The sequence below is a fragment of the Pteropus alecto genome, unplaced genomic scaffold, assembly GCF_000325575.1.
Source record: "Pteropus alecto unplaced genomic scaffold, ASM32557v1 scaffold78, whole genome shotgun sequence".
NCBI classification, from domain to species: Eukaryota; Metazoa; Chordata; class Mammalia; order Chiroptera; family Pteropodidae; genus Pteropus; species Pteropus alecto.
Window position 1 is genome coordinate 16,730,468 of NW_006443124.1, and position 21,677 is coordinate 16,752,144.

At 45.5% G+C, this 21,677-nt stretch overlaps 1 protein-coding gene and 1 pseudogene across 1 annotated transcript in view; both read left to right on the forward strand.

Annotated features, from left to right (window-relative positions):
* The window catches only part of ADAMTS2 (ADAM metallopeptidase with thrombospondin type 1 motif 2), a gene marked incomplete at its 5' end in the record, with an annotated part of 202,720 nt that overhangs the window by 81,676 nt on the left and 99,367 nt on the right, over positions 1-21,677 (forward strand). The gene's annotated exons all lie outside the window — the stretch shown is intronic.
* LOC112472031 lies at positions 4,125-4,242 on the forward strand (annotated as a pseudogene).

Below are 21,677 nucleotides of genomic sequence, written 5' to 3' on the forward strand. Positions count from 1 at the left end.
TGGCTGGCACGGCCCTGGAATGGAAATGTACTTCAGAGGAATTTTTATTTTCATTTCGGGAATGTCACAAGAGACCTTCGCGGCGGTTCCGTTTCTGTGAGGAGAGATCTGCGGTCGGCGTGTTTTCCTTGGAAGCCGGTGGTCTGCACATCTGCAGAGCGTTAACGGGAAGGGGTGCGGCGGGGAGGCTGCTTCAGGGCCTCCAGACAGAACCTGGGCGGGATGGCCATTTGCTTGGAATCAGCCCCCAGACCCTTGGAAATGGCTCCCCTGCCCACCAAGCGCTAGGGCAGCCCTGCCTCACTGGCCAAGCCAGAAGGAGCCAGGGTGGACAGACCCGGTGGCTGCTGCATCTGGAACCGAGTCCCAGGGCTCTGAGTCCCTCTGCTTCCCTGCATGCTCTGCGGTCCTCCGGCCCCTGTAGCTTCAGGAGAAAATGGTCAAATGTAGGGGCAAGAGGATCTGGTCACATGACTGAGCTCCTTGCCCTGGGCGATGTCCTGGGAGCTACTTACAGTCTTGGCTTTCATCATTAGTAGGACAAAACGGGGCACATCTTGTCCCGGGACCTTGGACTAGGAGAGGCACAGGTCTTCACACACTGAGAAGCGGCCGCCCTGCAGGACCCACCTGAGCCACTTCAGAAAACTCAGTTTGGGCCCCTGGTGATGGAGAGTTCAGGGTTCAGGGCCCGCATGCCCCTAACTTGGTGTCCTTGGTGCCTGGAGTGTGTGGGTGCTCCCCAAGGGCTGTGGCAGCCAGAATGGGGGGAGGGTGCTGGGGGCTCTGCATGGCGTTGGCTTGCTGGTCCCCATTTGTAAAAGCGAAGGTGTTGGGCCAAAGCCAGGCCTTATTCGGCCACTCCCGGGCTGTAGCCCTACAACCACCCACACATGTTTTATTTGACTCGCACTGTGTCCTCAAAAACCATGAGTGTACACTTAAAAGTCAGGATGTTGCACATTAAAATTTCAATTCTCAGTTTCTCAGAGGGCCTGGCAGCTGGGGGCCTGCTCCTGTAGGCAGGATTTGGGGGCAGTGGTGTGCCTCTTCTCAGTGGGGCACCTGAGCTCCTCCCCTGATGCATCTCATCTGCCCCTCTGCCCCTCTGCTCACTCTGGCCCCACCGGCCCCAGTCGGCCACGGAGTGAGACTCCGGGACAGAGGTAACCACCAGCGGGTAGTTACCAATGCACATGCTCTCTCTTTCTCTGTCTCTCCCCACCACACATGCTTATATGCACACACATGTCCATGTGCACACGTATGTGTGTACAGAGCAGACACATTTACACTTCATGGAATGAGCTGTGGGACACTGAGGGGTGTCCCGGGGCTGGGTGGGCCCTGCCCCCTGGGCCATGGTGCATAGACCTCTGTGGGCAGCCCTGACACCACGGTCCTGACACTGCAGCCCTTGTCAGTGGGTCCCTGCGGCCCAAGTATAGGTCACGAGACGAGACGACCTTGTGGTGGGGGGATCCCTGTACGCCACTTACAGGGGCCCTTGAGCCGCAGTGCCCTGAGGGCAGAATGAGACTCTCCCATCTTCTAGGGGAAGGAGGATGGCCTCAGAGAGCTATGGGCAAAGGCTGAGCTGTGGGAGATGCTGGGGGACAGCGAAGGAACTGGTGGACAACTTGCCAAAGCCCAGGTGTGAGTGTGGGCAACACCAGGGCCACCACATCGGCCGGTGGGATAGGAGCCAGTTCCAGACCTGCCACATTTGTGCAGAGGGGCTCGGCAACGCTGGTGGCTTGGCCAGTGGCGAGTGGCTGCATGCTGCACCTGGGCCTCGGCAGTCTGGCCCCAAATCTGCTCCTGCAGAGCCACCTGCTCCCCCTGGATGCTGGCGACATGAGAGACAGAGCCTGGCCTCTTGTGTAACTATGCCTGGCTTGAGCAGTGGCCGAGGATTAAAAATCAACATGGTGGTTTTCCCACCTGCTGCCCCTTGAAAGGAGGAAGGGTAGGCCTCTGTCTCAAAGTCGTGGGAGCTAGCCTTGTGTTAGGGCTTTGTTGACGCTCCCCTGAGCCGGGCACTGACTGGCTCTCAGGAGAAGGGACAGAAGTGTGGGGACCTTGAAGCTAAACAATGGGAAGGGTCTGACCTCACTGGTGGATAGACAGAGGAAAGATGAGGGATAAGATTGATCTAAATCCAGTCCACTTTTAGGTGCAGAGGCCGCATCAGCCATCTCTGCCCCACCTTCAGGCCCACTCCTTAATGTCCTCCTAGAAGCTTTTATAGGTGGCCAGGGTGTTCTGGTCAGACATCTGGCTCAATTCGAGCTCTGATTTTGAGCCCTGCTCCCTCTTCAGGTGCTGGTGATGGCCTGTCTTGTCACTATAAGTGGCTGTGAATTCCAGATTCAGGGAGAGAGGGGCCTGCAGGCCTGGTACAGACAGGTGCACATCAGCTGAATTCAAGTTTGACTCTCCTCCTCCCTTCTTCCCTGCTTTAATGACTGACCTTGGTATTACTGGTCCCTGAAGGCAGGTGTCTGGTCCAGAGAAACCTAGCCTGTTATCTTCAGCCCCTCCCCCACTCTCTAGAGCTGATCTATAGGCAAGCCTGTCCAATTCTACCCCTAAAATGCTTAGAAACAGCCCTGCCACCATGCTTGTCCTTGACTTTGTTACCTGACTCAGTTGTCACCTGACTCAGTTGTCATGGACATGAAGTGTTCACTTTCCAGTGTCAGAGTCCATTCATAAACTCACTCACTCACTCATTCATTCATTCCCTTATTCACTCACTCATTTGTTCATCCACTCAGCAGGTGTTTGCAAGACCTGTGCTCTTGAGAGGCAGGGGTGCAGAACCTCCCATCAAAGCCTGCCGTGCACCTGGGACCTTCATGAGCTGAGCAGAAGATCAGAACTGCCAGCCAGGGCTTTGTCAGACACCATGACACGTTTTTCTCACACTGTGTCACAAAACAGATAGAACAAATTGTGCTAATATTTCAGAGGATTTATAGCTTTGTGAGACATCAGAACCCCTGGCAGCATGGTTCTGCACACTTTGGGGGCCCAGCGGGTGGGCATGGGAGACCCCTGGGTAGGAACCATGTGCTCTTTCCCCAGTCCCACCATCTCCAGTGACTCCCCCTACCCCCCAATCTGGGGCCCTTCATTAATGTACTCCATTGTCTTTCCTTTAGTTGAAATATATTTCTCCACATTCTTGGCGCTATCACACGTTGATGTAGGACAGCCAGGCAGAGGGCCCGTGAGAGGGAGCATGCGTGACCTTGGGGGCTTGGAGCATGTTCTTCAGGGTTTAATTTGCAACCCTCAGCTGGGGTCACTCACTACCATTTCCCTCTGGGTCCCGTAAGCATTTGCTGTGCCTGGCCTTTTTTTCTTTTTCTTTTTTATTCCTATAACATAAGATTCGCCATTTTAACCATTTAAAAACATGTCATCCAGTGTTTCTAGAGTAATATTTGCAGTGTTGTTCAACCATCAGTACCATTTAGTTCTGGAACATTTTGTCCTCCCAAACAGAAACCTTGTACCCACTAGTAGCCAGTTCCCATTCTCTCTCCTCAGCCCCTGGCAATCACTAATCTACCTCCTGTCTCTATGGATCTGCCCACTCCGGGTACTTCATAGAAATGGAATCACACACTATGTGGCCTTATGGGTCTGGCCTTACCCCTTGTCTTTTAAAATAACGTCTCTTGCAGTTGTTCAAGCTCATGGTTCACCATGTGGTCCCCTGTGCCCATGCAGGCTCCATCTTCTCCGTCGTGGACTCTGAGGCCCTTCCCTGTGGCCCTGGCTCTGCTGGGCAACTGGCTGTGCCATGTTTTCCAGAGCCACATGCCTGTGCCACTGACTATTTCCAACTCTTGGCCAGCTGTGGGCCAGCCTCCTGGCTCCTTCTTCTGATTTATCTGTAACCATGGCCACTTCTCTATTGGTTACTGGTCCCCTCTTGAGACAGGGATGAAGGGGCTTTTATTTATTTCTTCAGAAAACATTTAGTTTAAGACCCTGTTACATATACTTTCTAGGCCAGTCCTCAGAAGGACTCCATGCAGGGTGTGTAGTCCTAGGGCCCTTCTGTATGGGAGCTTCAGATGTCTGGTGACATGAATATAAAATACTACTATGTCTATGACCATGCCACCCTGAACAAACCCAATCTAATCTATCTCAGAAGCTAAGCAGGGTCGGGCCTGGTTAGTACTTGGATGGGAGACCACCTAGGAAGACCGGGTGCTGTAGGCATAAAAAAAAAGTAAAAATAATAAGGGATTGTAAGCTGACAAGGTCCTTGCAGTCTGTGAGGTCAACCCAGGGTTGCCTCGCTTAAATAAATAAATAAATAAAAAGAAAAAGAAAATACTACTGTTACTACAAATCTGCACAGTAGTGCTCAGTGGCAGAAGGAAAGCCCCGTCTGGGCCGCTTAAGGGTGTGGCTGCATCTCACACACTTAGTCCCATCACCAAATATGGAGATGAGCTTGGGGTCAAGTCTGCTGGGTTCCTGTGCCTCTCCATGACAGCAACTTAAAACAGGCAGCAACCTGGGTTTGTGAAGCCCAAGTAAAGATCAGTGGGGACGCTGGTAAAAAAAAGTCTAGCACATGCTTCCACTGAAGGAGTAGTCTTCTCCATACTCCTGAAATGATCTCAGCATTGACACTGAAGCGGCACTTGAGATTCTGCCAAGATGGCACAATAGCTAGGATGCTGGTCAGCTCTAGAGAGGCTCTAAAAGCTGGAAGATGTGGAATCTGAGAAATAGCAACACAAACCTTCACCAACCCCCATCCCCAAAGAGGAAGAAATAAGAACAGGAGAACCCCTTGCCGAGACTGAGTTGGTGCTGATGTTCAGAACTGATGTGTGGACGGATGTGTGTGTCTGTGTGTGCACGTGTGTGAATGTGTCCGCGGTGGCAGCTAGGGCCAGGCTGGCCAGCAGAGCCATGAGAAGATACATTAGAGAAAAGAGGGGAGACCAATTTATAAGAAAAGTTATAAAGAGGACAGGGAAACCAAAGTTTAAATAATAGAGTTAGATGAGAGAGACAAGTCCAGTTTTATCAAGAATCAGAATACATGTAAATTGATTAAAAAGTCACCAGTTCAAAGACAAATGAATTTATAGTGGATCAATCAAATCTGAAATCCAGCTCTGTGCTCTACCAGACATACAACCAAAATGTAAAGGCAGGAGGAATTTGAAAAGAAAAGAATGGAAACAGAAATATCAGGCAGCCAAAGGCAAGCCGCCGTTTTTGTATTAATCTCAGACTCAATAGACTCAAGGCCTTGTTGGGAAGGACAGGTCAGCATCTAATGAGAACGGGTCATTTCCCCAGATGACAGAGCAGTTCTAACGCGTCATTCACTCCATAAAGCAGCCTCAATGTATTTGATGTAAACTTTGTTAGAAATAGAGAGAAATTGACAAATCTATCATCATTTTGGGAGATTTAGGCCATTTTTGTCCAATTAGTGTTGGATTAAGTAGACCAAAAAAAAAAAAAAATCAACCAAGAAAGAGTTCTGAAAAACACAAATAATGTGCGTGATTTAATGGACATAGATAAATTTTGTGTCTGACAAGTAGAGGTCCCTCATTCTTCTCAAACACACATGCAACTCTCATGAAAAAAATTGATCAATTTAGTGCATGTCTCATGAAAATTAAGAAAATAGTCGTGATGCAAACTCTGCTCCTGTATCATCATGCCTATAAGTTAATAATACCCCAAATAAAAATCTCCATTATTTAGAAATTAAAAAAATATTTTTAAGTAGTTCTTGAGTCCAAGAAGAAATAGTAATGAAACTAAAAATACTTAAAACTGAATGATAATAGAAGCACTAGATATCAAAACTTGGGTGGACATTTATATTTGTAATTCTCAAGAAATTTCTGCATTAGAAAAATGTGCTGTGGGCTGGACGAAACATGTGTGGGCTGAAGGCAGTCCACAGCCTCTTACACAGTGCCAGAGGGGTTCGCCTCCCGTGGGGCTGGGGCGATGGGTGAGAAGGCCGCCCTGCCTCTGGGCGAACCAAGCTCAGCCCAGGCCTTGCTCCTGGGATCCAGGAGTCACCTCTGTGTAGCGGGCCCCTAGGCTGGTTACCAGCCACTAGTCCTAGGTCTACAAAGGTCTTGTGTTCAGCTCACTGAGAGTTCTCAGACTCAACCCCGGGCTCCCGTGCAGATACCTGCAAATGCCTGCTGCTTGTCCCATGAAAAGGGACCAGTCTCTTGCCGTCAGGGGTCCTGCTGGTTTCTGTCTCCCATGTGCCTGGGCTTTGGTTTTATCCAGAAACTGGGGAGGTGGTGGAAGGGGGTTGGGCTCTGCTTCTTTTGGCCAGAGCATAATTTCCACACTGGGCTATGCTAGAGTAGATCCCTCATTGGCAGAAATCTAATTCCTGCAGCTTTTCTGGAGTAGCAAGCTCAAGCCCTCCCTGGCCCCTGAGCCTTTACACAACTTTGCCTCCAGGATCGTGTGGAGGTCAATTTCACATATGTACATTCTCACCAAGGCCTGGAGAGTTGAAAAGAGCCTCATTTATGGATTGGAAACGGAAGGCCCAGAGATGGTGCTGTGAGAAAACGGCAGAAACTGGGACTCAAACTCTGGCCTCTCTGGTGCGGGATATGGCCTCTTCCTGCTATGCCAGCTTCAGGTGCTTCCTAAGCCCCCATGAGGGATGAACAAGAGGACAAGCTGATGAAGTCTTTGCTCCTCCCCCTGGGGAAACAGTTGGCCAGGGCCCACTTGACACAAGCCACGTGTGAGAGCAGAATGGAAGGTGCCCACGGGCCGAAACGCAAGCAGAGGCTGTTAATGTGGGGAGTTAGTGTGGAAAGGAGGCATGCACTTGGCTCTCACCAGGAGAACTCACTCCCCTTCTTGGTGAGAATACAACTAACCCAGTGGCCTCCCAGGGCCTTGCACTATGCAACACTGGACAGCCACAAAGCACGACCAAGAGGCCTTGTTAGTTGGTGGTTAAAGTGTGAGCAGCCATGGAAGTCACCACCAAGTGTCACCTGGGGCCTGGGCCTGACCGGGAATGACTCTGAGAAATCAGAAGTCAAGAGGCAGGTTTTTCTTTTTAATTTTTTCTTTATAATAGGTTTATTGAGATATAATTCATATGCTCTAATTTACCCATTCTGAGTGCACGATTTATGGTTTTTCAGTATAGTCACAAATTTGTGCAACCATTGTGATCAGTCAGCTTGTGAACATTTTTGTCAGCCCACAATGAAACCTCGTACCATTCGCACTCATTCCTCATTTCCTCTCAACAGGTTCTACTGCTTCCTTTCCAGTTTAAATGCCTTTTATTTCTTTTTCCCGCCTAATTGCTCTGGCCAGAAATTCCAGTATTGTGCTGAACAGCAGTGGCAAAAGTGGGCATTCTTGTCTTGTGTATGATCTTAGAGAAAAAGTTTTCTGTTTTTCACCACTGAGTGTGATGATAGCTGTGGGTTTTTCAGAAAAGCCTTTTATTGGATTGAGGAAGTTCTCTTCTATTTGTAGTCTAGTGAGTGCTTTTATCATGAAGGGTGTTGGATTTTGCCAAATGCTTGTTCTGCATCAGTTGAGATGACTGCGTGGTTTATTTTCCTCCATTCTTTTAATGTTGTATATTATATTGATTGATATTCAGAGGTTGAACCACCTGGAATAAATCTCACTTGGTTATGGTATACCATCTTTTTAATATGCGGTTGATTTGGTTTACTAGTATGTTGCTGAGGACTTTTGCATTTACATTCATAAGCAATATTGATCTGTAGTTTTCTTTTCTTATGCTGTGTTCATCTAGCTTTGTTATCAGGGTAATGCCAGACTCATAAAATGAGCTTAGAAGTGTTCTCTCCTCTTCAGTTTTTCGGAAGAGTTTGAGAAGAACTGGTGTTAATTCTTCTTTAAATGATTGGTAGAATTTACTAGGGAAGCCATCTGGTTCTCATTTTTACTTTATTGGGAGTTTTTGTTTACTAATTCAGTCTCTTGTTATAGGTCTGTTCAAATTTTCTGTTAATCCTTTACTCAATTTTGGAAGTTCATCTGTTTCCAGGAATTTTTTTGTTTCATCTAGATTATTTAATTTGTTAGTATACAGCTGTTCATAGTACTCTCTTATAATCCTTTTTTAAAATTTGTATTAGCTCAGTACTAATGTTCCCACTTTTGTTTCTGCTTTTAGTAATTTGAGCCTTCTCTCTTTTTATCTTGGTCAGTCTAGCTAAATATTTGTCAATTTTGTTGATTTTTTTTAGAGCAAACTTTTGGTTTTGTTGATTCTCCTTATTGTTTTTCTTTCTCTATTTTGTTTATCTCTGCTTTAATTTGTATTTTCTTTCTTCTACTAGCTTTAGGTTTTGTCTAGTTTTTTAAGGTGTAAGTTAGGTTATTGACTTGAGAGTTTTTTTTTTTTTTAATGTAAATGTTTATAGCTATAAAATTTCCTTTGGTCCCTGCTTTTGTTGCATCCCATAAGTTTTGGATATGCTGTGTTTTAGTTTTCATTTCTTTCAAGACATTTTCTAATTTCTTTTGTAATTTCTTCTTTGACCTGTTGCTGATTTAAGAGTGTGTTTAGTTTCTGTTTTGTGTGTGTGTGTGTGTGTGCATGTGTGTGTGTGTGTGTGCGTGATTTTTCCAGTCGTTCTTCTGTCATTGATTTCTAGTTTTATTCTATTGTGGTTGGAGAAGATACTTCTTTTGATTTCAGTCTTTCAAACTTCATTGAGACTTCTTTTATGGCCTAACATATGGTTTGTCCTGGAGAATGTTCAATTGTACATGAACAGAATGGATATTCTGCTATTTTTGGTTGGAATGTCGTGTATATGTCTGTAAGGTCTAGTTGCTTTATAGTAGTGTTGTAGTCCTCTCTTTCCTTATTGATCTCCTGGCTGATTGTTTTATCCATTATTATAAGTGGAATATTAAAGTCTCCAACTATTATTGTAGAACTGTCTATTTCTCCCTTAAATTCTGTTTGCAATTGATATGTTTTGGGACTTTCTTGCTAGATGCATATTGTTTATAATTGTTATATCTTCTTGATGGCCCTTTCTTCAATATATAATGTTCCTCTTTATTATAAAATTTGACTTCAACTCTATTTTGTATTAGTGTAGCCATTCCAGATCTCTTTTGCTTACTATTTGCATAAAATTTCTTTTTACATCCTTTTGCTTTCAACCTAGTTATGTTTTTGGATCTAAATTGAATCTCTTATAGACAGCATATAGTTGGATCATGGTTTTTTAAAAAATCAACGCTGCTAATCTCTGCCTTTTAGTTGAGAGTTTAATCCATTAACATTTAAAGTTATTACTGATAAGGAAAGACTTCAGCCACTTGCTACTTGTTTTCTATATGTCATATCATTTTTGTTTCTCAAATCCTCCAAAATACTTCCTTCTTTTGTGTTTAATTTTTTCCTGCTATATTGTTTTGATTATTTTCTTATTTTTTTATCTATGTATTTTAAAGTCATTGTCTTAGTGGTTACCCAGGGGATTATAATTATTATCTTAAATGTATAACAATCTATTTTGAATGAATATCAACTTCGTTTCCATATTGTACAAAAAACAAAACTGTGCTCCAATACAGCTCAGTATCCCCCACCTTTTGTGATGTTATGTCACAAATTACATCTTTATACATTATATGCCCATTAACGTAGATGAATAATTATTGTTTTGTGCATTTGTTTATTTAATCACGTAGGGGAAAAAAAGTTACAAACCAAGAATAAGTAGTTATCTTTATCAGCATTCTTTATTTCTTCATATGGATTTGAGTTCCTATTTAGTATCCTTTTATTTCCATCTGAGGGACTTCCTCTAACATTTCTTGAATGACAGATGGAGTAGCAGCAAACTCTCTCAGTTTTTGTTTATATGGGAATGTCTTAATTTTTTCTTCACATTTGAGGAATAGTTTTGCTGGTTATAGAATTCTTGTTTGACAGTATTTTCTTTTTAACACTTTAAATATGTCATCCCACTGCCTAGAAACCTCCATGGTTTCTGATGAGAAATCAGCTTTTAAGCTCATGGAAGATCCTGTGTAAGTGTGGAGTCGTTTCTTTCTTGCTGCTTTCAAGATTCTCTCTCTGTCTTCGTGTTTTGGCAATTTGATTATAATATGTCTCAGTATGTATCTCTTTGAGTTTATCTAACTTGGAGCTCCTTGGATGCATAGATTCATGTTTTATCAAATTTAGGAAGTTTTGGGCCATTATTTCTTTATATATAGATGGTCCCTGACTGAAGAAGTTTCGACTTATGATTTTTTTTTTTACTTTTATGGTGGTGAGAAAGGGACATGTATTCAGTAGAAATTGTACTTCAAATTTTGAATTTTGATATTTTCCCAGTCTAGCGATATGGGTTTTGATACTCTCGTGTGACACTGAGCGACAGGAGCAAACCACAGCGCCCAGTCAGCAATGTGGGGATGGGGCTAAATAACTGATACTCTACAGTTTACCATGTTGCCGGAGTATTTTGCATACTGTGTTCAATAAATTACATGAGATAGTCAACACTTTATTATAAAATAGGCTTTGCGTGCAATGCTTTTGCCGAATTGTAAGCTAATGTAAGTGTTCCGAGCACATTTAAGGTAGGCTAGGTTAAGCCTACCTTATAATGTTTGGTAGGTTAGGTGTATTAAATGCATTTTTAACTTATGATATTCTCAACTCATGATGGGTTTATTGAGATGTAACCTCTTTCTGCTCTTACACTCTCTCCTCTCTCTATGAGGTTCCCATTATGTGTATGTTGGTGCAGGTGATGCTTTCCCACAGGACTCCTGGACTCTTTGCATGTTTCTTCATGCTTTTTTCCTTCCTCCTCATACTGGATAATTGGGCTATCTTTAAGTTTGCCGATTTGCTCACATCTGCTCTTGAACCTATCTAGTTAATTTGTAACTTCAGTTATACTTTTCAGCTACAAAGTTATTTTGGTTCCTTTTTTACAATTTCTGTCTCTTTATTGACATTCTCTATTTGGTGAGAACTCTGTCTCTTGTTTTGCTTTAGGCCTTTGTCCATGATTTCCTTCAGCTATTTGAGTATATTTAAGACAGTTGATTTAAAGTCTTTGTCTGGCAAGTTCAATGTCTAGACTTCCTCAGGGAAAGTTTCTCTTAATTTCTTTTTTTCCTGAGAATGGGCCACAGTTTCTTATTTCTTTGCATGACTCATAAATTTTCGTGGAAAACTGGACATTTTGAATATTATGATGTGGCAACTCTGGAAATAAGTTTTATTCACTTCCCCACAGTTTGTTGTTACTGCTTGTTGTGGGTTGTTGTTGTATGTTTAGTGATTTTTCTAATCTATTTTGTAAAGTCTGTATTCTTTGCTGTGTGTGGCCATTGAAATCTCTGTTCTTTTAGCTTAGTGGTCAGATTTGACAGAGATTTCCTTAAATGTTTGGGGCCAAAGGGAAAAAAATGCTCTCCCAATCTTTGCAGATTTGCTCTGTGTTGTGGCACTTCTTCAAGTTGTAAGTGGCCAGGCTATTTACAACTCTGTCATAGCCTTCACTTCCTACTTGCATGGAACATAAAAGTCAACCAGAGGTGAAACCTTTAGGTCTTCTCAAGTTTTTTTCCGAGTATGTGTCCAGTCCTGGGTATGTGTGTAGCCTTCCAGATATCCTGGTATACGTGGGAGTTTCCCAGAGACTTATTTCTCTAAATATCTCTTTCTCAAGCCCCTTCCTACCTAGGATTTTGATTTGTCTATTGCATTGCCCCAACTGTTGTCCTTTGCCCCAGGTGGCTAATACGGTTGCCTTTAAATGCTTTCAACAAACACTACACAGAAAACTACTTCAGCCCAGGAGAAGCAACAAGGCAGGGAGCCACCAGACAGGTCAAAACACAAAACAATAATTCTTTGGAGAAAAGGTTCATATAGCTCCCAGCTTCTGCATCAGGAATATAGGATGCCTTTTTCATGGCCACCACTAAGCTAGGGAGTCGGGGATGGTAAATGGGTAAGTTAAAATGCCATAGCACTTTCTTACTGAAATTCAGCAGCTTCTTTCTTCATTAAGCATTTTTTTTTCGTAAATTTTTTATTAAATTCTGGAGTTCCAAAAACATTGGTTTTGACAGATTTTACCAGGTTCTTTGTTGCTTTTGTGGAAGGACAGAGTTTTGGAATGCCCTACTCTGCTATTTTGGTGGTGCCCTACCTCTTACATATACATTTTAAGTTATCATAATCAACTTCAGATTTATGTTAATTCCAATGAGCTATAGAAATGTTACTCTGTATAGCCTTATTTCTCCTCTGCCTCTTTCAGCTATTATTACTTATTACTGTACACCTTATATTAATTTTCTGTTGCTGCTGCAACAAGTTGCCACACATATGTTGGCTTAATACAATTTTATTATTTTACAATTCTGGAGGTAAGAAGTCTGAAATTGGTTTCACTTGGCTAAAATCAAGGTACTGGCAGGGTTTTGTTCCTTCTGGAGACTCTAGAGGGGACCCTGCCTTTCCTGGCTTATGACCCCCTTCCTCCAATCTCAAAGCCAATAATATTAGGTCAAGTACATCTCATGCTACCATCACTCTGCGGTCCATTCTTCTGCTTCTCTTTTCCCTTTATGGACCCTTGTGATCATATTGGGCTCACTTGGCCCAATTTTGCCATCTTAAAGTCATCTGATTGCAACCTTAATTTCCCTTTACCATATAACCTTGCATATTCATAGGTTCTGGGAATTAGGACATGGACATTTTTCAAGGGCCACAATTCTGCTTACCACACATATGCATATTTTATAAATCCAACAATGCATTGTTATAATTACTACTTTATATAATTTTATGTTTGAAGAAGCTTAGAGCAGAAAGGACAAGTATATATTTGTAGTTTGTTATATTAACCATTTTATTTACCATTTCTGGTTTTCTCCATTTTGTTCCTGTGGATGAGTTACCATTTGGTATTTCTTTACTCCAACATAGCTTTGTTACCCTCCATCTCCTTTGTGCTGTTATTGTCAAATAGATTACATTTTCATTAGCTACAAGTCCAACAATACAATGATAAACAACATTTTATAACATTGCTTTTTTAAGTCAGTTAAGGGAAGAAAAGAGATGAAATATACATTTACAATGTTTTATTTAATAATTGTATAATTACCTCTACTGGTGCTTTTCATTTTGTGTGTGTATGTGAATTTGAATTAACACCTGTAGTCACTTACTTTCAGCCTGAAGAACTTCCTTTAGGATATTCTGAAAGATGCTCACAAAAAATTCAGTTTTTCTTTATCTGGGACAGCTTATATTTCACCTTCATTTTTGAAAGGTAATTTTGCTAGATATAAGATTCTTGATTGATGGATGTTTTTCTTTCAGCACTTTGACTATGCCATTCCACTGCTTTCTGGATTCCATTACTTCTGATGAGAAGTCAACTGCTGGTCCTATTAGAAAGAACTCCCTTGTATGTGGCAAGTCGTTTCTCTTGTTGCTTTCAAATTTTAATTTGTCTTTGCCTTTCAGCATTTTTACTATGATATCTCTGGGTGTGGATCTCTTTGTATTTATCCTACCTGGGATGTGTTGGACTTCTTGGTAACATAGATTAATATTTTTGATCAAACCCAGGAAGTTTTCAGCCACTGTTTCTTCTATTTTCTTTTACCCCTTTATCTCTGTCTTCTCCTTCTGGTACTTCCAATTTATACATATTCATGCCTTTAACGATGTTCCTCTTTTAGAATGATCATTTTTTCTTCATTCCTTTTCTGCCTGTCTTTCGAATCACATAATGTATATTGATTCTATTTTCAAAATTCTTTCTTCTGCCAGTTCAGACATGCTAGTGTGCCCTTCAGTTATGGTACTTTTCATCTCCAGAATTTCCATTAAAAAAAACTAATTTCTGTATCTTTATTGGTATTCTTTATTTGATGAGACATTGTCATCATAGCTCCTTTACTTGATTTTCTTTAGTTCTTCGAATATCATTATTCCTTTACATGATTTTCTTTAGTTCTTCGAACACATTTAAAATGGCCGCTTTGAAATCTTTGTTAAATCTGACATCTGGACCTTCTCACAGGCAGTTTTTGTTGCCTATTTTTTGTTCCTGTATATGAGTCACAGTTTCTTCTTTCTTTGTGCTCGCGCTCTTGCGCGCTCGTGCTCTCTCTCTCTCTCTCTCTCTCTTTGAAAACTGGACATTTTAGGTAATATGTATGTTATGGTAACTTTGGAGGCTGATCCCCCTCCCCCACTCAGGGGCTTGATTTTGTGGTTTGCTTTTTTATTTGTTTCTTGACCTGGCTAGACTATATTTCCCCAGTAGTGTGAGTCTGATATTCATCCTCAGAGAGCACAGCTTTGGGCAAGTAAGCAGTCACCTTAGAACAATAGTGGCTTTAACAGGGTTCTCTGGCTGTCTCTCTCCCTGATATCTCTATTAGATGTCTGCCTCGTTAATATCACACCCACTTACTAGGCTCCACTAATTGATGGCTCATGGCTCTTTTATTTTCAACAATGCCCCGGAGCATAAATTACTACATAGTCTGATCTAACTGAATTTGGGTAGGGATAGTTCTTGAGGCCAGTCTGAGATTTGTTCTACCCATGGGAGGAGTCTTCACAACTGTTTATTTTTCTGGCTGTCTCTGGCAAACTAGCTGGCCTAGGTTTAGCTTGTTGCTCTCAGCTGCCAGCCTCCTGGTAAATTCTTACCATCGAAACCTTTATTGTTTTTGAGAGCATGCTCAGGTTTGGACTGTCCACATCCTGATTCAAATGAAGTCAGTCTTTTGGGGAGAGGTTCATAGTTCTACATTCTTAAGGACTGCCTCTCTCTTTGGGAAAAATCTCTGAGCCACTGTTCCGGGTGCTGGGCAGGGGAGGGAGCCTCTGATCTTTTTGGCTTGCTGACAAACAAGCTGGTGTGAGCGTGATTGGGCCCCAGTATTCTCATCTTGCTGCATCTGGGGTGGAGCCTCTGCCCTATGAATGGGGGATGGGTGGAGGAAGAGGGCCACTGACTTCTCAGCCACACTCACTAGGAATTTTGCCTGTGCAACTTGGAGTTGGAGGGGTGACAAATTCTGGCAGCAAGCCTATCCCCGTGAGACCCTATGTCCTTTGATTGGAATCTGAGGGGAAAGGGAACCTAATCCTCTTGCTCACACCCACTCAGGTAGAGCCTCTCTTAGATTGAACTGGTGGGAGTGGGGTGGGGTCAGGGAAGGAGGAAGTAGGTTATAGTTTAAATGCCATGGACTCTTGCTGTGCTTACTGAGTTTTTTAAACCCAAGATTTAGTAGATTTTCTTGAATAAATGATGTAAATGATGTTTCCTCATTTGCTGTGTGCCCTGGGGGCAATTTCCAGAGACTTCGAGTTATTGCTGTTGGTTTTATTTTAATTATTTTCACCAGTTACAGTTTTGCTGAGGAACAAGCTCATGGGGCTCCTCATGCCATCATTCAAGAAGTGGAACTCTTGGGACAGGTCATTTAAAAATTTTTAGGGCTATAGCAGTGAGGAAGGTAGAGGACCCTGTATGTGTCAGTGTCCTTCAAAGTATAGGTGATGGAGACACAAATCATATAAGCCAAAAAAGGAAGTGTATTGGTGCATGTGATTGTGACAACAGGCACAGCTACCCAAGCTCTGTCTCTCCATCTGTCTGTCCCTCTCTGACTTAGCTCCCTTCCTCTCAGAGCTCCCCTCGGAGTGGCCCTATGTGAGTGGTACCAGGCTGACCCTGTGAGCTTGCTGACCTGGGAAATGCTGTTTTCTCTCAGTGTCCAGGTCGCAGGAGGGCCACCAATTAGCTTCACTGCGGTCATGTGTCCAGTCACTGTGGGGAGGGAAATGGGGTACCAGGAGTGGGTTATGTGCCTCCCCTGAGGCCAGCTGGGAGCAGGGTGGGTATGATTACACCAGAGTCACATGAGATGAGACAGGGTTCTTCCCTCTGCAGAAAGAGGGGTGCTGGTTTGAAAAAGTAACAAATGGCCTCTATTTGCCCCTTTAAAAAATATTTACAGACAGGTACACACACGTTTTGCCTACAATCACTTTCCACATGCTGAAAACCTTGTTCACGTACTCAGAACTTAAAAACAAACTTCTGTGAGTTCTCTCTCCTTTAACTGTACTTTTCGTGCAAAAAAACAAATGGCCACTTCCTGAAACACTGAAATAAATTCAAATTGCTCAAGTAAAAGAGAGAGCAAACTTGAATCCTGTCCAAAAGTAAACTCCACAAAGGCTGCGGTCGTTCAGCTTTAATAAATTAAAATTACAAAATGGCCTTTGACATGGCAATTTTCCCGTCATTTTGGACATCAAATTGATTTTGACTGTTTTGATGGTAATGAGGCTAAAAACTCTGACTCATGGAAGTGCGAAGTAACAAACCAATCCATCTCTCCTGTCTTTGCTGGGGCGGGGTGGGGGGGTGGCGCATCACTGGATTGATTCACTGTGGCCTCGTTTTCCATAGCATGAGGTCACCTCTGGCAGTGTGTGTCTTCTAGAGGCTCTCTGGGGCAGTGAGCACCAGATGCCTGTCCAGGGTCACGTAGGAAGGCTGCATGAGAAGGGGGAAGTGTCCACATTGTCCTGTGGGGTTGACACAGTGATGTGACTTTGTTGCTCAGCCCCAGCCTGCAGTGGCCCGGTCTCCGGCTAAAAAGTTTGCTCCTTTCTCTTCCCACACCACAGTTTCTTCTTGGCTAGAGGACACCATTGTTTTCCAGCAGCTTCTTTAAAGGGCTTGGCTTTACCTCATCCATGAGGCTCAACCTATCTGTCAGCAGAATCAAGACTCAAGCTAAGGCCTCCCATCAAATTCTCCTGGGAGTTGGGTTCCCTTCTCTTTCCCCAAACCTGAGACCTGCTCTCATCATGGGCCAAGCTGGTCAAGGTCGTCCTCTGGGAGGTCCACCAGGAGAGGCCGACTCCTCCTGTTTGCCAGGGGATCAATTCTGAAACTTCCCACCAGTTTGATGATGGCACCAGGTTTCAAAGTTTCCAACAAAACTCAAACCGTGCTCATGTGTCCACTTATTTCATCAGTGGCCTCAGTCTCTGTGGGATCTGTTGCAGTACTGCATGCTCTGAACACTGCCTGCTATTTCCTGTCCCCTTCTACATGCACCTGGACCCTACCCAATCTGCAGTCCAGCGTGGACCTCCCCCCACCGATGCTACCACCCGTCACTGCCTCTTGCCCACTATGTCTTCTCATATTTTCCCTAGCCTCTTGACTTTAAATTACATGTTTGCTCATTGTGGTCACTCTTGCTTTGTAACCCTGGCTGGACAATGCCAGACTCCTGGTAGGATGATATTCTCTACCTACTTGGGACCCTGGGGAGGCCCTGAACAGAGCTGAAGGAAGACGCTGGCCTCACGGTGGCCTCGCTTTCCTGGTGCTCTCATCTACAGTGACTGTCACAAGCCCCCTGTGGGTCTTCAGGGTGCCGGCAACCAGACAGCACTCCCTAGTCCATTTACTCTCCCTTCCTTAGGCGACTTTCCCCATCTTTCCTCTTTCCACAGACCTCCAGCATTGCCTCCCCATCTTCTTGCATGTCCCTACCCCCCAGCCCCAGCTCATGTCCCCTACAGGCTTATGTCCCTTTTTTGTCTCCCTTCTTCCTCAAAAGGAGTCACCATCTCCAATTCCTATCCTCCCATTCACTGTTACACCCCCGACACTGTCTGAGCTGTCCTTAAGATCACCGATGACTTCCGTGTTGCCAAATCCAGTAGCCAGTCCTCAGTTCTTCTTGGTGACACAAGATGACAGGGCTGGTTCCTCCTACCTTTGGCATAGCCTACAGGAGACCTCACTTTCTTGGGCTACGACCACCTCACTAGTCTCTGCTGGCCCTCCACTCCCCTCCAGTGTTGGTGCACCCCAGGGCCCATCCTTGGAGCACTCCTTCCTTGGTGATCTCACTGCTGTTTTAGGTGCCATCTAAATCCCGATGGCTCTCAGATGTGTGTCCCCAGCCCAGAGCCCTCTCCTGCACCCCAGACTCATATCCCCATGGCCTCCTTGATCCTTGGTCACCTAATAGAAATATGGAAATCAATCAATATACTTCCAGCTGCACTCCAGTCTCACCTGTGCCACTGCTCTGCCCACTGCTTCCCGTCTCTGCAGTGGCCATCCTCCATCCTGTACACAGCCAAAGGGCTTTGGTTACTGCTGACTCCTCTCTTGCTCACATACCTCCACCTGGATGGCTGCAGTAGTCCCCTCGTGGGTCTCCCTGCACTGACCCCCCCAGCCAGATCCTCAGTGATCCTCAGTGGTTCTTTCTTCTCAACAGCTTTATCAATGTATGGGTCTCCCTGCACTGACCGCCCCGCCCCCCGCCGCCCCGGCCAGATCCTCAGTGATCTTCAGTGGTTCTTTCTTCTCAACAGCTTTATCAATGTGTAATTCACATACCACATAATTCACCCGTTTAAAGTGTACCATTACGGTGGCTTTTGATATATTCCCAGAGTTGTGCAACCATTACCACAATTAATTTGGAACATTTCAGTCACCCCAGAAAACCCCATACTCCTTACGTGTCACCCTTCATTTGTCTCTCCCTCGACTTAGCAACATCTAATTTCCTTCCTGTCTCTGTGGGTGTGCCTGTTCCTGGCATTGTGTATAAATGTGGTCCTCATCGACAATACTTTCAGTGATATCATGTCTGTCCTCTGCTCAAAACCCCCAGTGTCCTCCGCGGCATCCAGCTTAGGAGGCAGCACCCTTACAATCAGCGAGTCCCTGCATTGCCCCCTTGCCACTCTGTGCCTGTTGCCTACTGCTCCCCGCATTCGCTCTGGCCTCCTGGCCCGCGTGCTTGGCACAGGCGTATCCTTCTGCCTGATGCTCAGATGCTGCTGTGACTCCCTCCCTCACCTCGTCCAAGACTTTGCTAGCGTGTCCCCTTCAGCATGATCTACTCTGACCACTTGAATGTTTTGCAACCTGCCACCCCACTCAACCCATCATGGCCCTGGCCCTTCCAACCCTCCACTCTTTTGCTTTCCCTCCACAGCACTCACTGTCCTCTGCGTGCTCGGGAAGTACCTAGTTAATGTCTGGCCCTGTGCTGGAATAGAAGCTCCCCTGGCCAGTGGCTGTGTCTCTGAGCAGTGTGTGCGTGTGAGAGGCTGTTGGAATGTAGCCGGGGGTGATTCCATGACCAGCAGCAGGGGAAAGCCTGGACTCAGCTCCTTGCAGAGGTGTCAGCTGTCCACCTGCTGCAACTCCGCAGCTTCCTTCAGGCTAGGGAGGTGCGTCCTTGCCTCAGAGAGGACGGAACTGCTTCTGTTTCTTCTTAACTGCCGAGCAGCCTGGCCTTTTCTTGGGCCCACAGCTTTGCCAATGTCTGTCCAATAACACTGCCTGCTGTGTGTGTCGCAGGATGGTCAAGGCTTTCTTGGAGGGACAGCCCCAAGTTCTGGTTAAGTAATCGTTCTTTTACTTTGACACTCTCATAACGGTGGCCACCTTTGTCAACACCTCGCAGGACAAGATGCACTAGACTTGGTGTCCCCGTGAGTTCAGAGATCAAAGCGAAACCTAGAGGCACACCTGCTTCAAGATGCCTCCCTTCCTTGACATGTTGCAGACCAAACCAGCCCCACAGGACAAGGGGAGAGCCCAGAAGCCCCTTATCAGGCTCTGTCTTCTTCAGCTCCATTGGCAGGAAATGCATCTAGATGCTCCAACATGATGTTTACAATCCATCTATTGCATGGCCTCGGAAAGCAGCACCCATGCTGTCCTACTCTGTGAAGTGACACTTCCCTGACATGACTAGATGTAGATGTAAGATGGCTTCAAAGTGACTGAAGGGGTCTCACAGGCAGAAAGACTTTTTGCAAAGCGCTGTGTCAGAAGTCTCTGGTGGCCTGTCCCCTCTGAAGACCTCATGCTCTGTCAGGGTCTTAGGACCTCATTCAGGGCCTAGAGGTTGAGTTTCCTAATGGTTTTGGTCATTAGACCCCCTTTATGTCCTTGCGGGGCCAGCGGGATCCATCAGGACTGATATCTGTCTTCTCTGAGTCCCTGGAGATGTTAGCCCTCCCTGTGCTCGGACTGGGGTTCCTGGGGCTGGAGTCCAGGGTGTGGAAGGAGGGAAGGTCTTGAACCTACACAAAGAGAGGATGCCTGTCTTCTTCTCTGGGGCAGCCTCTTCCCTACTGGAGTCTTGCCAACTGTGGGCTGGGGGCTGGGCAATATGCAGGGGTCACCTGACAGGTCACATCTCACAGGGTGCAGCAACATCTGGAGCTAGGACATGGCAGGGGCCTGTGCAGCTGAATGCTGTTTCAGGGCTGGGGGTCACTGCTCAGCACAGCTGAAATGAGAGCAGCTGTGACCAGGACTAAGGGCAGTGAACACAGTGTGACAGGAAGCAGAGCTGAGGCCGAAAGATGTCTGAGAAGGGGCTGAGCCAGATGAGGGGGTGCCCTGTGCCCTGAAGGCTGGGAAGAGCTGTTGGAGCAATCTGGTCAGAGGGAACCACCAGGACCCACTAGAAACTCTGCGTCAGGCTCACGTTTGGGCCCCACAATTGAGGGGACCAAATAGGTGGGTGTCAGTACTAGATACTATCTTTGGTCTGAAAAGAGGATCTCTCCCTCCCACTCCTCTTCCTCTCTCAAGGCAAAGCTTGGCAAGCGAGCCCTTCCACTGGCCCCATCCCAGTGCCCGGATCGGAACAGACCCTCTCCCCATTGTGTAAGACTTCTCTGCAGCATCGACCCCTAGAATCTGAGACAGAGGGGCTAGGCAAGTTTCTCCAAGGACTCCAGCTGACTCTCTGTGGGGTTCATCTGACCTCCGCTCAGCCTGGCCCTATCACAGCTGGCAGAATGTGGACTCTCGTATAGAGAAGGGCCCTTGGTTCCATAGGTGCAAAGGACATCGTCTGAGTGTTTTGTGGTGTCCCCTTATGTAAAGAATGCTTGCTCTCTGGTTTTTTCTTTACCCCGTCATGTGTAAACCTCCACTGAGATCCACATTCTAGCAGAGCTGGTGGCCCAGAGATGAATCCAGAGAGCTCATGTATTTACAATTCCACGTAATCTGTGTTTTAACAGAAGGAAGTACAGGGTGCAATGAAAGTCTAGAAGAAAGCGACTTGCTCTGTTGGCAGGGGTGATGAGCTGGGGCATGGAGCTAGGTTTTGAAGACCGAACAGGAGTCTGCCATAAAGGGCAAGGCCGGCGTTCTGGACAGAGCAAGCAGTGTTTTCTAGATCCACGGCTGTGAGTGTGTTGCAAGGAGAACAGCAGACCTCTTGGGCAGGAAATGAGAGTGTGGGGTGACAGGGGAAGGCCGGTGGGCTGTCAGACGCATCAGGAGGCCCTGGCTAGCGAGGCCCACACTCCTGGTGGTCTGGGTTAGCCGGGGGGGCCTGCTGCGGGGCTGGCCTAGCTGGGTCTGTGAGGAGGCTGCTGCTGGCCAGTGGAAGTGATGAGGTGTGATCTTATTGTGAACAGAGGCGAGCAGGCAGGTTTGGAGGAATGGAGGGGAATGTGCCAGGATTGGACATTGCATGTGGGAGGGTGATGGGTGAATCCACGGTGCCTGCCAGGATTGGAGTAGGGA